Consider the following 13,528-nt stretch of genomic DNA (forward strand, 5'->3'; position numbering starts at 1 on the left):
CCCATATTGATAATCTTGTGAAGAAACTGAAACTCAAATTGGGTTTCTTCTACAGGAACAAATTTAGTTTTTCTTTTGAGGTAAAAAAGCGGCTTGTCACTGCAACGTTTTTATCCAGTTTAGATTATGGAGACTTGATTTATATGAATGCCTCAGCTAAATGTCTATGTAAGATTGATGCTGTTTACCATGCTTCTCTGAGGTTCATTACTAATTGTGGAGCCCTGACCCATCACTGTGACTTGTATTCTCGAGTGGGTTGGCCCTCTTTGCCCAGAAGGCTGGGACACTGGTGCACTTTTATTTATAAGGCCATGTTAGGGCTACTTCCCTCCTATATTTGTAACTTAATCACACAGAAAAGTGTTGCTTCCCACAATCTGCGTTCAAACAATCAGATGCTTCTGTCAGTTCCATTTGCACGCACATAATTAGGAAAAAGGTCTTTCATCCATTCTGCTCCCACCACATGGAACTGGCTACAAAAAGATTTTAAATTAACCGAAATGATTTCTTTGAACGCTTTTAAATCTAAGCTGAGAGCATTTCAGACCACCTCTTTTACTTGTAGTTTTTTTTCTGATTTTTAATTGACTTGTAACTGTTTTTATTATTTTAATTGAAAACAGTTTTTTCTGATTTTATTTTATAACAGCTTTTTATCATTTTAATTTCTGTCTATATGTTGTGAGTGTAATATTGTGAGTGAACATGAAACTTGTTGCTGCCTCTTGGCCAGGTTTTTAATCTCAATGGGACTTTCCTGGTTAAATAAAGGTTAAATAAAAATAAATAAATACATTGTAGGCTGTAGGCTGGCTTTATTAGGCCAAAACACAACATTAAATTGCAACTAAATTAATACAAATTCATATTATGCCTTAAGCTGACATGTTTAAGCAAGCAAACAATAATTACACATGTATTAAAGGCCAACTAAATAAATATTAAGCATATCAGCATCCTGACATTTCACATGTTAACATAGGCCTCTTTATTATTTCAGTGGAAAGGAAACAAAAGTGATACGGACTTGCTTATTTTTTTTCTTTCTTATTTGACATTAGAACATGTCCATTTCCTTAACTTTCATTAATGTGATTATGAAGTGGTACTTCTTAAATAGGCTATTGATAAATGTGTGGGCAAATCACACATTTGTTTAGGAGGAAACACAGGGAAATCTGTGTTTATTCTAGCCAGTGTGACGTTGACGAGTAGCCTACTGTTATACAAATTATAAAGACCAGTGTCTGTTGGATCAGTGCTAAAGAAAATAAAGAGTAGCCTATGCTATCTGAAACACCATTAAGATTACAGTTACAAATCTAGTGCTTTGGTGTACTAAAATGAAGAAAATTGAGCCATTTTTGTAGTTGGTTTAAAAACAAGCGTCAACGAAATAGGACACAGCTGGTGCTGACAACATAATGATTGCTCAGATGTGTCTATCATGAGGAGTGTAGAGCAGCTGTGCGCTTCTGTCGTGCGCAGCTCTGAGGCGCATTGAAAAGAAAATCGGATCCGGAAATCACTCTCTTTTCCTCGGACTCTCAACCTGGAGACGGGAGCAGCATTCTGCTCTTCACCCTTATAATAAGTCATTGTCTTCACCACGTAAGAAAACTAAGAAGACGCCGTCATGTTTAATCTCCAATACGAAGGTAGGCAACAGTGAGATGTCTTCTATGTATTTCACATAGTTGTCTGCCTGTCGGTGTACGTGTTTTCAGACTGAGTCGCTGTTAGCTAGCAGCTAGCTCATGCGTCTGCCACGTGGGAGGAAAGCCTGCAGCTCAACAGTAGGTTGAGCTAATTTTCACAAATGCTCAAACATAAAACGGAAGCTTATGTTGTTCAATATTATTAAAATAATAAAATGCACATTGATATATTGAGTTTCAAAGTGAAAGGTAATTAACTTAAACGATTGGTCGCAAAACTCTTAAACGTGGGGTTGGATGGGAAATTCCCATAGTATATTTACTATGCATAACGATTTTTGATGTATATGCATGCAAATAAAATGACCATCGATTACTTTAATGCAACGCTATATTGGTTATGTAACGTCCAGGTAGCCTTACTTACTAATAAACCTATTACGACGTCTCATCGCTTTAGTAATACAATAAATCATTATTTTAGACAGTTCGAAGGGGGGATGTCCTGTCATTCAAATGTACATCCTCGACCATGTCTGGTTGTGTCCAGGGGTCCGCACAGCAGTCGTCCTGCTGGTCAGGGAATTACACTCTGCCCATGATTTCACTGGGGAAATTCATCAGGGCCCCCCCAGCTCTGAGGACGTAGGGTCATGGCAGAGGTCGCTACCTGCTGTTGAACCCGTCCTCAGACCCGCGACGTTAGCCATGCTCCCAAGCTGTGTCACGCCATACCCTTTGACCTTCGGGTGATCTGTCATCTGTAGTCACCATATTGGCTATTTCTTCAGTACATCTTATTCATGCAAGCTAGAAATCAATAGATCACTCCTGAGAGTAATTATATGAGGTGGTTCAGTAGGGTCACAGACAGACTTGGTACAGATCTTGTGTTGAAATGATCTTGTGTTGAAATGTTGCCTTTTGAAGTCCTTGTTAGCAGGATAAGTTACAATGCAGCTTGTTTGGTACTGCTTTGTCGTTCCCCCTGCAAAAATTTACTTGTTTCCTCGCTATACCTGTCAGTCAACATCCCCTGACTGCCAGGCACGTAAGGTTTCAGACATCTGATAATTTATCCTTTGTATAAATGTTGACTTGCTCACATATCTAACAGCCATTAAAAATTACCAATATAGAATTTAAACGTGACCGTGTATTAATTTAGACCATTTACTTTTTTCTACCTATAGATTTGCAGAGGAAGATGACAAACATGCTCAACGATTGTTATATCTGACATTAAGGTGAGAACTTGGTATTCAAATAAAGTTGTGCTGTTCATTTGTCCTGCTTGCTGGAATAGTGATGATTTTTTTTAACATATGCCGTTTACCCATCAGATAATTGTGGTGAAATTGTGTCTAACTGAAAACACTTTTTTATTTTTCCTTCAGCTGCTTGAGATGTGATGCTGTGTTCACATGAGATGCACCAGATGGAGTTCTTGTGCCTTGTTGATCAGGAGGTGAGTTCCTTGCTAAAGTATTTTCTTTATTGTTGCTGGAATTTTAAACGTGATTGTATTCATTTTGACCATTTACTTTTTTCTCCCGATAGATTAGCTGAGGAAGATGACAAACATGCTGTCCAATTGGTATACCTGACATTAAGGTGAGAACTTGGTATTCAAATGAAGTTGGGCTGTTCATTTGTCCTGCTTGCTGGAATAGTGATGATTTTTTTTAACATATGCCGTTTACCCATCAGAGAATTATGTGGTGAAATTGTGTCTAACTGAAATACCAGCATGTTGAGATCAGTCAGGACTGGTCGGGCAAGAGTAAAATTAGCTGTGGCTAATGTAACTTTACAAATTTTGTCTTTTTTTTTTTCATTCAGCTGGTTGAGATGTGATGCTGTGTTCACATGAGATGCACCAGATGGAGTTCTTGTGCCTTGCTGATCAGGAGGTGAGTTCCTTGCTATGGTATTTTCTTTATTGTTGCTGGAAGATTGTCATATTTCCAGTGACCAGAATCACTTCAGAACATGTAATGCTGTGAGGTTCAGTAGTCACTGACAGACTTGTACAGATCATGTGTGGAAATGTTGCTTTTTAAATTACTTGGCAGGATAAGTTACAATGCAGCTTGTTTGGTACTGCTTTGTCGTTCCCCCTGCAAAAAATAAATTGTTTCCACGCTATACCTGTCAGTCAACATCCCCTGACTACCAGGCACGTAAGGTTTCAGACATCTGACAATTTGTCCTCTTTGTATAAATGTTGACTTGCTCACATATCTAACGGCCATAAAGTACCAATATAGAATTTAAACGTGATCGTGGATTAATTTTGACCATTGAATTTTTTTCTCCCGATAGATTTGCAGAAGAAGATGCCAAACGTGCTCAACGATTGTTATACCTGACATTAAGGTGAGAACTTTGTATTCAAATGAAGTTGTGCAGTTCATTTGTCCTGCTTGCTGGAATAGTGATGATTTTTTAACATATGCCGTTTACCCATCAGAATATTATGTGGTGAAATTGTGTCTAACTGAATTGCCAGCATATCAGTCAGGACTGCTCGTGCAAAAGAATAAAATCTGATGTGTATAATGTGATATTTTTTTATACACTTTTCTTTTTCTTTCAGCTGCTTGAGATGTGATGCTGTGTTCACATGAGATGCACCAGATGGAGCTCTTGTGTGCCTTGCTCATCAGGAGGTGAGTTCCTTGCTAAAGTATTTTCTTCATCGTTGCTGGAAGATGACCAGTCACTTCAGAACTTATACATGGCTCATGAGGTTCAGTAGAGTCAGTCAGTGCGTTTACATGCAGACTCATTTCGGGTAAATAAACGAATAAGACTTCAACAGGACTTGTAAAATGCATGTAAACACCTTATCCGATCTAGTTTGCACACAAATCGGCACATTAATGAACAAGCAAAGTCTGATAAGAACACCTAGATAACTCGTTCATAGTCGGCATTATATCTGCATGTGTACAGGATCTCGTATCGGGAGTACTTGTTCTGCACTTGCTCGAGAATCCTTGCGGAGGATTTCACAAGAGGGTGGAGGGAGACGACGTACTAAATAGTAGTGTTGTTGCCGGAAGGGAACCGGCTGTGGCTCTATAACCACCTGTTGAAAGGGCTACAGCGCCACCTGGCATAGCAGAGTCAGCTATGCTCCAGCCTTTTATCCGATTCTCTGAAAGGCCATGTATACTCAGACAAGTGAGGCGGTCCGGTCGAGTGGCAAGTTTGGTATATGTGATAATCCAATCTAGTTGTCCCATGGAAATGCACTGACTGACTTGTACAGATCTTGTGTGGGAATGTTGCTTTTTAAAGTACTTAGCAGGATAAGTTACAATGCAGCTTGTTTGGTACTGCTTTGTCGTTCCCCCTGCAAAAATTAACTTGTTTCCACGCTATACCTGTCAGTCAACATCCCCTGACTGCCAGGCACGTAAGGTTTCAGACACCTGACAATATGTCCTCTTTGTATACATGTTAACTTGCTCACATTATGAACAGCTATTTTAAAAAAAAAGTACCATCTTGAATTAACTGATGTGCATTCATTTTGAACATTGACTTTTTTTCTTCCAATAGATTAGCTGAGGAAGATGACAAACATGCTCTCCAATTGGTATACCTGACATTAAGGTGAGAACTTGGTATTCAAATGAAGTTGGGCTGTTCATTTGTCCTGCTTGCTGGTATAGTGATGATTTTTTTAACATATGCCGTTTACCCATCAGAATTATGTGGTGAAATTGTGTCTAACTGAAATACCAGCATATTGAGATCAGTCAGGAGGACTGGTTGTGCAAAAGAGTAAAATTGGATGTGGATGATAATGCAACTTTTTTACAAATACTTTTTTTGTGTCTTTTTTTTTATTCAGCTGCTTGAGATGTGATGCTGTGTTCACATGAGATGCACCAGATGGAGTTCTTGTGCCTTGCTGATCAGGAGGTGAGTTCCTTGCTATGGTATTTTCTTTATTGTTGCTGGAAGATTGTCATATTTCCAGTGACCAGAATCACTTCAGAACATGTAATGCTGTGAGGTTCAGTAGTCACTGACAGACTTGTACAGATCATGTGTGGAAATGTTGCTTTTTAAATTACTTGGCAGGATAAGTTACAATGCAGCTTGTTTGGTACTGCTTTGTCGTTCCCCCTGCAAAAAATAAATTGTTTCCACGCTATACCTGTCAGTCAACATCCCCTGACTACCAGGCACGTAAGGTTTCAGACATCTGACAATTTGTCCTCTTTGTATACATGTTGACTTGCTCACATATCTAACGGCCATAAAGTACCAATATAGAATTCAAACGTGATCGTGTATTCATTTTGAACATCGACTTTTTTCTTCCAATAGATTTGCAGAGGAAGATGACAAACATGCTCCATATCAGACATTAAGGTGAGAACTTGGTATTCAAATTAACTTATGATGTTATTTGTCCTGCTTGCTGGAATAGTGATGATTTTTTTTAACATATGCCGTTTACCCATCAGATAATTATGTGGTGAAATTGTGTCTAACTGAAATACCAGCATATTGAGATCAGTCAGGAGGACTGGTCGTGCAAAAGAGTAAAATTGGATGTGGATAATGCAACTTTTTTACAAAAAAATTATAATTGTCTTTTTTTCTTTCAGCTGCTTCATATGTGATGCTGTGTTCACATGAGATGCACCAGATGGAGTGTTTGTTTGCCTTGCTGATCAGGAGGTGAGTTCCTTGCTAAAGTATTATAATTCTTGTTGCTGGAAGATGTCATATTTTCAGTGACCAGAATCATTTTAGAACATGCATAGCTTGTGAGGTTCAGTAGAGTCACTGACGGACTTGTACAGATCTTGTGTTGAAATGTTGCTTTTTAAAGTCCTTGTTAGCAGGATAAGTTACAATGCAGCTTGTTTGGTACTGCTTTGTCGTTCCCCCTGCTAAAATTAACTTGTTTCCTCGCTATACCTGTCAGTCAACATCCCCTGACTGCCAGGCACGTAAGGTTTCAGACACCTGACATTTGTCCTCTTTGTATACATGTTGACTTGCTCACATAACCTATGGCCATAAAAGGTAGACTTTAAGGTGATTGTATTCATTCTGAACATTTACTTTCTTCAAATAGATTTCCAGAGGAAGATGGCACATTCTCTACAATTGGTATACATGATGAGGTAAGATTACATTTTATATCAGTGTTTGCAGGAATGATCTAATAATGCGAGGGACTTTAAAGGAGTTTGTGCTTTCTTTTGTCCTGCTTGCTGGAATAGTGATGATTTAACATTTGCCGTTTACCCATCAGACATTAATGTGGTGAAACTGTGTCAAACTGAATTACCAGCATAAGTCTGGACTGGTTGTACAAGAGTACATTTGATGTGAATAGTGCATTTTATTTTTCCTTCAGCTGCTTGAGATGTGACGCTGTGTTCACATGAGATGCACCAGATGGAGTTCTTGTGTGCCTTGCTGATCAGGAGGTGAGTTCCTTGCTAAGGTAATTTCTTTATTGTTGCTGGAAGATTTTCAGTGACCAGAGTCATTGCAGAAAAATACATTGCTCCAATTTACTTTGTACAAAATCTTACAGCAGGCTAACGGAGCAAGTTAACTGATCAGACAGCTTATGGGGAACATAAGCTATTTAATGAGCTATGCTATTTGACCTGCTGAGAAATGACATTAACATGGACTTCACTTTTTAGTTAACAGATTTCATTACTGTCGGTTTCATAATCTTCACTGCATTTCCTTTTTATAATGGTCATCCTTGTGTTTTTACAGGGTTGCCAGAGCTGATGGATCACCATATGGAGGAAATCTAGAGTAATTTGCCTTGACATTTGATGCCTCCAATTAATAAAATCTGTCTGCAACAAACTTGTCTTGACTATCTTTTGAGAGAAAAAAATCCACTACATCTTTTTCTGCCGTTAAGAGACTTTTTAAATTGTGTACTGTATTTAGATATTGGTTAACTATCACCACTGCAGTAAAGTAAAAAAATTCTTATGCTTTCATTGATGTGAAAAAAAAACGATGCTCAATTACCGGGCCCTCGCACTCCCGTGCTGGACGTGGTCCCGGGCGAGAGAACGCGCCGCGGTCCCCTCTTCGGAGCGCGCAGCACAGTAATACCTGTCACCGGAAGCATGGAAGTTGCCTCGACGCGCTTGATACGGATGCGAGGACGTCCTCAGGCCTGGGCTCTTACCAGGCAGGTGAAGTTTGGAGCGCATGGGACATTGCAGAGCGAAATTACAGCGACTTCCTGTTTCGTGGCGATGCTGCCGAGAAACTACGAAGGCCACGGAGCCGACAGAACTGGCTTCCCGTGTTTTTCATTGTCTCTAGACCTCCTTGAGCTGCTTTGAGGTTGGTTTGATCAAGTGTGTAGGACTTAAAGGTAAATAACTAGCATGCAATATTTACTTGACTCAGTAGTTAACGCTCTCACTTTTTCTTAATATTATTGTGTGCGCTTACTCAGGCCTTGGTCTCATTAAGCATATCAAATGTTGAGAAGATCAGACTGAGTATAGTGGAGTAACAGCTACTTCCTGTTTAGTGGCGAAGACGCCAAGCTACGTCGAAGGCATTTTGACAGGTGGCGCTCTCACTTTCTATGAGTATTAGTGTTTGGGCTTCCTCAGGCCTTGGGTGTCATTAACCATAACAAATTTGGAGAAGATGAGACAGGTTGCGTTCCGAATCGCATACTTTCTACTATATAGTATGTAGAAAAAAGATGTCCTGATTCTTGTGGCCAGATTTAGGATGGTAAGAAGTACCCGGATGTCCTACTTCATGCAGCCAAGATTGTTACTGTTAAACTGCATCCTATTTGGGCGATTCTGACCCACAATCCATTGCGCACGTGAAGTGACGTCACATCGACGAAGCCTCCATATGAAAACAAACGGGGATGCATGCGACGGATATAAAAGCAAGAGGCAAGATCAAGGCGCAATGTTATGATATAAGAGTAAAGTATGTCCCAATAGTATGCCTACTGCATCCTAACTAGATTATTTTTATCGTCGTATGTAGAATAGAAAAAAGAAAGGGTATGCGATTCGGAACGCAACCAGAGTATGGTGGAGTTAGGCCAACTTCCTGTTTTTTTTGGCGAATATTTCAAATTAAAAGTCTTCCTGTTTTTGGGGCGGGGCTTCAAGAGGCGTTTTTGTTTGTCCTGGGATTTTACATTGCTATATGAAATATTGTGCATCTAGGTGTAACACAGCCTGAGTTATGATCAATTAAAGGGTTCATGAGGTCTGTTTTTGATGTTTTTTGGCGAATGACACGTCGGTGCTGCAAGACGGTGGTTCCGATAAAAACGAGCTTTCGGGTATATCATCTTCCATGTCTGAGGACTTAACCTATCATATTTTTTTTTGCACAAAAAGTTATGAGTCCACTTTACTCTGCAATGTGGAGTCATGACTTTTGAGTACATACTTACATAAAATTCACTTCCGGCTTGTCGAGGGTGAACAGCTATTTACTGAGAGCAGCGGAGAATTCAGATTCTGATAAACTCTGAAAATTCTCTGAAGATGCCCAATAAAGGAAAAAACACTGATAAGGAAGAGGACAAAGGCTTTGCCGAAGAAATGAAAAAACAGTTGGCAGACTTGAAGAAAGGAATGTTGGCAGAGTTGAAGAGAGAAATAAAAAGTGAGAGGGAGAATGAGCGAGCAGTGCGGAAGGCTGAGCTGGCTGGAATTATGGAAGAAGTGATGGGGCGTTTTGAGGTTAAAATCAAAGAGAAAATTGCTGCTGGTCTGAAGCCACTGATGAACGAATTGAAGGAACTTCATGCCGTCAATGTGAAGAAAGATCAGCTTTTGAAAGAGCTTGGAGATAAAATTGATGAACAGGATCAACAAGCAAAAAACAGAGATGTGATACTGACTGGTATGGTTATTAAACCAAGGTCGTATGCAACTGCCGTGAGTGGAGATGAAGAGGGCGATACAGGGAATGTGTCGGTGGAAAACCAGGTTGAAATGTTCCTGAGAAGCAAAGGCATTAGTCTGGATCTGGAGAACGTGGATTCCTGTTTTCTTCTCCCGAAGGGAAAATTCGCCAAAAAGCGTGCTGTCATTCTGAAATTCGTGAGTAGAAAGCACAAGATAAATTTGCTCAGTCAAGGCAGGAAGCTTAAAGGCGAACAAATTGGAATGAGCGAAAATCTAACCAAGAGAAACGCTTATTTGGCCTATCAAGCTAGAGGGTTAAAAAAATGTGGACAGGTCCAACAAACTTGGACGAGAGATGGAAGAATCTTCATCAAAATGAATGGAGCTACACCCGAAGAAGCTAAAATTGTGCAAATCAGAACCGAGGAAGATCTGGTTCAATTCCGGAGGGAAGAGGACCTGAACGACTCAAGCAGCGAGGATGAGTAACACAACTGATTGGATAAATGATCATGAAAGGCTAGAGTTATTAGCTAATCATTATGTGGAACCCACATTTTCGGACCCAAATGAAATAATTGACCCAGACAATCATTTCTACAATATCGGGAATAGAGACTGTCATTACCATACTGAGGATCAATTCATAAGTCGCTTTCATTCAAATGGGAAATTGTCCATCATTCATTTTAATAGCAGAAGTCTCTACACAAATTTTTCACAGATTAAGGATTATCTACAGAAATTCTCCAACCCGTTTAACATCATTGCTGTATCAGAAACATGGATTAATGATGGCAAAGGCATGGACTTCCAATTAAAGGGATATAAACTGGTTTGTGTCAACAGAATGAACAAGAGAGGGGGAGGAGTGGCCCTTTTTGTGGATGAAAATATAAGGTTTGAAATCGTAAATAGCATGTGCACTGCAATTGATAACCTTTTGGAATGTGTGACTATTGAAATTCTAATGAAGGATAAATGTTTAATTATCAGCTGTGTGTACAGAACACCCGATTCAAAAATGGAAGACTTTATAGAATACATGGGAGAATTGTTTTCTAAGTCAAATCAAAAGAAGATATTTATCTGTGGGGATACAAACATTGATTTACTAAATAATACTAATTCACTGACTGAAGAATTTGTAAATACATTGCATGTTATGGGTATTCAGCCCTTAATTACAAGGCCAAGCAGGATTACAGTAAATAGTGCCACGTTAATAGACAACATATTTACGAATGTTATGGGGGATGAAATAGTAAGTGGACTCCTGATTAATGACATAAGCGACCATTTACCTGTATTTGCTATATACGATTGGAAACAAAAGTTGCAGCAGAGAACAAACAAAGATATATTTGTAAGGTTGGAAACTGATGAGAGGATAGAAGCACTGAAAAATGACTTATTGACGCAAAATTGGGACTCTGTATACAAGGGGAAGGATGTTAATGCAAGTTTCGATTTATTCCTGCAGATATTTCAAAGGCTGTATGAAAAAAATTGTCCACTAAAAAAAAGGAACTTAAAGCAAAGACATGATAAACAGTGGCTAACTAAATCCTTGATAAATGCTTGCAAAAAGAAAAATACATTGTACAAAAGATTCATAAAAGCAAGGACACCAAAGGCGGAGTTAAAATATAAAATCTATCGTAACAAGCTAAATAGCATTCTCAGAGACTGTAAAAAGAAATATTATGGTAAGTTGTTAGAAACAAATGCAAATCAACCCAAAAAATTGTGGGATATAGTAAATACAGTGTTAAGAAATGACAGCAGAATACATAATTATCCTCAGTATTTCCATGAAAATAACGTTAAGTTTGAATGCATGAACACTGCGGTAAATAAACTAAATGAATTTTTTGTTAATATTGGACCTAATTTAGCAAAAGGGATCTGTGGGAAGAGTGTAGGGGAGTCTGGCGAAAATGAAGCGTCTCTTCAACACTCCATGTTTTTGAAGCCAGTCGAGGCCAACGAGATAAGGGAGATATTGCTCGGAATGAAAACAAAGACCTCTAGAGACGCGCTTGGGTTTCACATGAAAGTAATCAAATCAGTGCAAGAAAGTATTATTAAACCCCTAGCACACCTCTTTAACCTATCTTTTCAAACAGGAATTTTTCCTTCTAACATGAAAGTAGCTAAGGTTATACCATTACATAAGAATGGTGATGAACATTCATTTACTAATTATAGACCAGTCTCACTTTTAACACAATTTTCTAAAATTCTGGAAAAGTTATTCAGCAATAGACTTGATGAATTCATTACTAAACATCAACTTCTGTATGACAGTCAATTTGGCTTTAGAAAGAATCATTCCACCGCACTGGCCTTGGCTGAATCGGTAGAAATTATTAGTAATGCTATTGATCACAAATTGTACTCTATAGGAATTTTCTTAGACCTCAAAAAAGCATTCGACACTATTAATCATGACATCCTTCTTAATAAACTGGAGAAATATGGCATTCGAGGTTTGGCACATGACTGGGTCAGAAGTTATTTACATGACAGGAAACAATTTGTGAAATTAGGGGAGTTCACATCGACATGCTTAGATATTGTTTGTGGGGTCCCTCAGGGGTCAATCTTGGGGCCGAAATTATTCCTGCTTTATATAAATGACATATATAAAGTGTCGAAAGTCTTAAGGTTGATTTTATTTGCGGACGACACAAACATCTTCTATTCGGGGAAAGATCTGAATAATATGGTTGAGATCGTAAACAGTGAATTGACTAAGTTACATGGGTGGTTAAACCGAAATAAGTTATCACTAAATTTAGAAAAAACTAAATTCATGATGTTTGGCAGGAGAGCATCAGATGTCGCTGTAAAAATCAAGGTAAATGGGATTGAAATTCAAAGGGTCAAGCAACACAAAGTCCTAGGGGTAATAATTGACGATAAATTAAGCTGGAAACCACAAGTTAGCCATCTCAGGGGCAAAATAGCCAGGAGTATTTCTATACTTTGGAAAGCACAACATTGTTTCAATCAAAAGGCCTTGCTTGTATTATACTGGAGTTTAGTTTCCCCACATCTGCATTACTGTGCTGAAATATGGGGAAACACTTACAAAGGTACATTGCACCCGTTGGAGATTCTTCAAAAGAAAGCAATACGAATTATTTACCAAGCCAATTACAGGGCACACACTAATAACTTTTTTATTGAAGGTAGAATTCTCAAATTACGTGATGTGGTAAATTACCACACAGTACAAATTATTTACAAGGCTTCAAAGAAAAGCCTTCCTAACAGTTTACAAGCAATGTTTGAAGACAGAGAAGTTTTGCATGATTTAAGAAGAAAAGGTAAATTCACTGAGAAAAATTTACGGACCACACTTAAATCCTTTTCGATATCTGTAAATGGTATTAAGCTGTGGAATGGACTTGATGAAGTTGTCACAGGGAGTTGCAGTTTGCGCAATTTCAAAGCAAATTATGTTTCAAAAATTATTGAAAATTACAGACTAATAACCTGAGCACAATGTCAATGTCACTTTCATTACAATGTTGTAACAAATAATACAGGCCAGCAGACAGACTTGTTTTGGAATACTTTTGCAGAAGTGTTTAGACTACCAGTTTAGTAATGGAACAGGCCAAATACAAGGCCACTTCACACTTTATACACTTGGCATTGTCACAGAAAAACTGAACTGTGCTGAACTGATTTTAAAAGCTGAAGCAATTAGATTAAAATTGACTGTGTATTGGACTGCAGATTCTTAAAAAAAAAAGTATGTGTATGTATATATATATATATATATATGTATATATATGTGTGTGTATATATGTATGTATGTGTGTATGTATGTATATATATATATATATACATATATAGCTATATATATATAAAAAATAATGTTTTTTGTTTGTTTTATTTTTATTTTGTAACAGTAATCTGTGTATCTGAATCCGAATT

At 38.2% G+C, this 13,528-nt stretch overlaps 1 long non-coding RNA gene across 2 annotated transcripts; it reads left to right on the forward strand.

Moving 5' to 3' along the window:
• The first annotated feature begins 1,546 nt into the window (after positions 1 to 1,546).
• Positions 1,547 to 7,527, forward strand: LOC307268034. 2 transcript variants are annotated; one of them, XR_013845434.1, is made up of 14 exons: positions 1,547 to 1,664; positions 2,858 to 2,911; positions 3,062 to 3,132; positions 3,225 to 3,278; positions 3,507 to 3,577; positions 3,990 to 4,043; positions 4,264 to 4,336; positions 5,235 to 5,288; positions 5,530 to 5,600; positions 6,012 to 6,056; positions 6,296 to 6,368; positions 6,772 to 6,820; positions 7,057 to 7,129; positions 7,434 to 7,527. It is a non-coding gene; the product is annotated as an uncharacterized lncRNA (long non-coding RNA). The 2 variants fall into 2 exon arrangements; XR_013845435.1 differs by lacking the exon at positions 1,547 to 1,664 and adding an exon at positions 1,709 to 1,802.
• Positions 7,528 to 13,528: the final 6,001 nt, after the last annotated feature.

Source organism: Ammodytes marinus, assembly GCF_949987685.1.
Source record: "Ammodytes marinus genome assembly, chromosome: 21".
NCBI classification, from domain to species: domain Eukaryota; kingdom Metazoa; phylum Chordata; class Actinopteri; order Uranoscopiformes; family Ammodytidae; genus Ammodytes; species Ammodytes marinus.